Genomic DNA, 5,168 nt, shown 5'->3' with positions numbered 1-5,168 from the left:
ATCACATGCAGCATCAAATTCTTGCAAAGGAAGGAAAATATTAGGCTTACGTGGAAAACCTTCGGGACAAACTTGTGGGGGTGTTTGTTTGGTGGCAGTGCCATGTCAGTCCAAAGTAGCAGGGTGAACACCAGAAACAACTGGTTCACCACTGGTCGAAGCCATTATATCCTAACCTAAAGCTCCCATAGTAAACACAGTATGACAAGTGTTGACAGAAGGGGAGTGCAAGCAAAAGGTCATATGCAAAAAAAACAACAAGTTTGCATGAAGCAAGAAAACCCTAGCAAAGCAAAATTTCCAATCCCCCTAATTGAATTTATGTTGATAAACGCGACATCTTTGCCAAATACATTAGATTTTAAATATGTTTTACATAATATTAAAATTCAAATTAATTCTCTTCTAGGTCCTTCACAAGAGATTATTTTCTCAATACCTTCAATGCATCAAGGAAACATGGGAAAGACAAGGACTGACCTAGAGGTAAAACAACATAATATGATGAACAATTCAAGCATGCATTCCCAACCCAGTTTTGCACAATAGGTTCAAAATTGAATCAAAATAGAGGGGAGGTGGATTTTCTCAATAGGAGACATCAACCACCATATCATAACATAGCCCTTTCGAGGCTAAAATTTAAGAACTTTTGTTCTTCTACAAATGCCCTTTGTGGCCAATATAACAAGGGTGTTCATTCCTTCCCTTCTTCAAGAATCTAAATTTTCATACAAGGCACGGGATGACAAGTAGGGGCCCATACACCCTACCCTCTTTCCCTCCTCTCACAATGAGAGGAGACTCTACACTATTGAGGTCCAACTAAGGCCCTTCTCTCATACATGGCCACTTATTCCCTATCCAAGGGTGAGTGATGCCAAGACAATCCCAATGAAATCCCCTCAAAACACAAAACATCAAAGCAAGCATAAGGATAACATCAAAAGAAGAAAACAAGTTAAGATCCCTCCCAATCAACCCCAACACACAAGAAAGCAATATGAAAACAACACAATGCCTTATGCATGAACAACATGAAGAAAAAATTCAAAAAGAGTGAAGAATTCCTACCTTCATAAAGAGTTACGGCAAAATGGTGGGTCGAGAAGAGTTTTTCCTTTTCTTCCTTCAATCTTCAAACTTTCTCCAAAACTAGAGATTAGGTAACAACCCCAAAACTTCCCCAAAATGCCTCTAAATATGATCCTAACTCAACTAGACTTTAGCTAACCCCAAGGTGGAGTTTGAGTCACCAAATCATGGAGGAGACAAATCAATTTTCACAATCAACCAAAAATAGAGTTTTTGAGTGACCCTAAAAGTCAACCAAAGAGGCTAAGGGGGTGGAAAGTACTCCTCACCCCTACCCTTACCCTTAGGGTACTTAAATTTAATGTTTTGAGGCCTTAAAGACTTAATAGAACCCAAAAAAAAGCTACGAAAATTTTAAGACTATATAACAACCTTCAAAGAAAGGCAATGCAAAATGCAAAAATAGCAAGGGGTTCAGTTTTGTCTTTCCATTAGGTTTCCTAGTTAAATATCCTGCACACTAATTACACACATCAGTAGTTCAAGAAATCACATGCATATATGTAAATTATGTATCATAAAAATCATGTAAATTTAAAACATCCATCTTTCTAATAATCGATTATTTGTCCCATTCTACTCATATTTTCGACGATTAAAATTGCATAATCAAAGTGTTAGTTTTGCATTCATTTACTCCATCATTATACATGTTCATAAAGCATTAAATGACAAAATCAAATAACTGAAGTAAAGCATCACACATCATAAAATAGCATAATAATGTTCAGTGCATCAAATAATGTCCCGACGTATTGAGTCATGAGTATCAAAATGATAAAGTATCAACTAAGCTATGATGGGTTGGGGTGAGGCCTCACAATCACTTAGGTATCTAAAACATGAATGAATTAGCTAATCTTAGTTTCTTTTATGACATTCACAACATAACACAGTAATTCATTTATAATACAATCTCCTATAATAATTTTAACAAAGGATTCATATTTGATTAGCACATATGAGGAGGGCCCTTACAAGATTGATGTCGACTTGACCATATGTAAGTCCCATACCAACTTTACCTCTTAGACATCTTAAGATATATTTGGTTTCCATTAGATGAATCTTCTTTGGGGCACACATAAACTAACTTAAGGTATTAGTAGCATAATATATATTAAGATGAGTATTCACCAAATAACATAAAGATCCAATGATCTACCTATAGCAAGTAGGATTGGTAGATTCAAATTCAATGATATCATGCTTTAGCTTATGTATGTTGACTTCTATAAGAGTAGTCACTAGTTTAGAATCCATCATTCCAAATTTAGTCAAAATATCAATAGTATGTTTCCCCTAATTTAGGAAAATCTAGTTCCCCTTCTACCAAACTTCTAGTCCTATGAAGTAGTGGAGAAGACATAGATCTTTCATATCAAACTCTACTATTAGTTCTTGTTTGCACTCTTTTGTAATTTTTTCTTCAACTATTATCAAAAAATCATCAACATATAACATAGGAATAATCATGTCATTACCATCTATTGTTAAGTATAAGTCAGTATCAGCTTCATTATTAAAATATCCTAGCTTTATTAGATAGCTATCTATTCTTTCATACCCTATCTTGTGAGCCCATTTAAGACCTTTTGAGATATCATTTTGCATGATACTTAATGACATGAATCCTTTCAAACTCCTCTCTTAAAAAGCTGATTTGGGATAACCTCCAAGGTTTTGGGTTATTTTGCAACCTATAAGAATCCACTCAATTGAAGATAAATGTGTTTGTTCATGACGAGGCCTTTGCTAGTTCAAACAATTTGGCTAAGATGTAGAATCTCCTTGCTATTTCAAAAGAATAAAACATATGAAAAGAAATATATTTTTATATTTTTATGATGAATGCAATCTAACAATGCAAATATATGAATTCCTAATTTAACCAAGTGTTTGTAAAATAAAATAACAAAGATAGGGTAACAAGAAGTTTTAAGAAAATAACATGAAAGTAAAATCCTAATGGACATAAACTGCTAAAAAAACCACGTCTACAAGTTAAGCCTTTGAAAAGATTGGTGTGTAACCAATGAAAATAGGAGAAGTGCTTCCTTAATTCCATTGATGCAATCATCGATGGGAATTCAATAACCATAAGATGTTTCACTTTTCATTAGATTTCAAGGCCACAAAAAGTGTGCTCATATGAGATGAAAAGCTATGTAGAAACAATATGATGATCTCTTTTTTAACTAATTATGTTAGTGGAATTTGTAAACCCATAGCAAACACTAGAATTAAAAGATTGCATAACTAGAACAACTCAATAAAACTATTGGCTCAATTACACTTCACAAGAATCCATTCACAAAATATAACATACTTAGGCAAGAATCACTACACCCCAAATGCAAGAACCAAAATCATATATTATTGCATTAGAATAGTGGTAGCCTAGAATACATATTACATTCCTAACTTTATAAGAAATCTTCTCCTTAATTTCTATTGAGAATAAGAGATATCTTTATGCAAACATATTCTTCTAAACTAATCAAACAAATCTATTTATATAAAAACTATCTAACTAGTGCCTAATAGGACTCCATCCATATTTACATCATTTAATGGATGCATGAGCCTTTAAATGTCTTAAAAAAAAGAAATAATGAGAATATAATAAAGATAAATCCATTAGATGATGTGACAGCATTTGGAAGTGCCAAAAATAGGAGCTCCATCTTCATTAGGTGTCTGTAGGAGTTAAATTGTTGTCAGAATGCATTTTCGATGCATGGGAAGCTCTAAATTTAAAACTAACAGTTAACTATTTTTGAACCTCTGAATTATTCAAAATCTTCTAGCAAACCTCTGAAAAAGTGTAGCTTGAAAGTAGTACACTTGCACAACTTAGAAGCAAGTTCAAAAAATGCAAAATTTTACCAAGTGTCAAAACTAAAATTCTGGCTTCTGGGTTTTGTCCCTCTTTATACCAAATTTATATCTGGGTATTTATCCTTGAATTTCTCAATGATCTCATTGAATTCAACTACCTCTAGAAAATCTAAGGCTTCATACTTATCCTTCACTTTTGGCCTATAGTTGCACAGGATGATGCAATTCTAGCTCTAAAATCTCCAAGTTTTACATCCAACTCTAGTAATGCTTCCTCCATTGTGAATGCTTGTCTAATGTCATCATCATTAGCAACTCCTTCAAAAAAAATTCAAAATTGCTCAACTACTACATCTAGAACTATTAACTTATCCCTAGAATCATCCTCAAAAATGTCTAAACATGCATCATTATAATGTTTCTCTACCTCCAAAATTTGCTCTTGGGTTTGATCCTTGAGCTTGTGAATCTCTATATGCAATGTTTCGATTACTTTATTTCCATCCACAATCTTCTCTATCCAATTCTCAATCTTATCTAACTCTTCCACTATATATACTTCCATTAACATTTGATGTCTTTGACCTTTTATTGGCTCTAGTGCTTGCAAGTTCTTACCCCAGGTATGTACTTCATACATCAAACCAAAATCTTAATTCAAAATGGCTACTAGCCTATCCACATTATCCTGCATATGGTGTAGTACTTTAAGATTTCCATGTATAATTTGTACACCATTTTCTTCAAAAATTTCTCTCCATTGCTGGCAGTCCTTCAAAAATGGGTCTAGCTATACTTTACCCTTATCTCTTCTCTCCAATGTTGCATTTAAAGAGCAAAAGTACAAAGCTATGTCACCTTCTAGGCTAACTTATCAAAATGACTAAATTTGAGTATTTCTAATAAAAAATCTAGTTTTCTCAAACATATGATCTTAGATAAATTAATCCTAGCTAAGTTTTATATGGTCTCACACTTTTCCAATTCAAAATGTCTATTAAATACACGTTTTATACTAGTTTGTATCCACTTACTAAAGAAATAAAAATATTTGGGAAAAATGGCATTTCAATAAATCTTACTATTTTCTATGATATTTTTTTAGTAACATATAAATACCATTTTATAGAGCTTAAAGTCAAGAATATTCTCATATATAATCTATAGTGTTTTAATTAGATATATTATATTGTAATTAAAAAAATTCTACAAGCACATATTTTAACACTTGA

The sequence above is a fragment of the Cupressus sempervirens genome, chromosome 6 (genome assembly GCF_028749045.1).
Source record: "Cupressus sempervirens isolate cs-2001-9-10 chromosome 6, ASM2874904v1, whole genome shotgun sequence".
NCBI lineage: Eukaryota > Viridiplantae > Streptophyta > Pinopsida > Cupressales > Cupressaceae > Cupressus > Cupressus sempervirens.
This window is presented reverse-complemented; position numbering follows the sequence as displayed.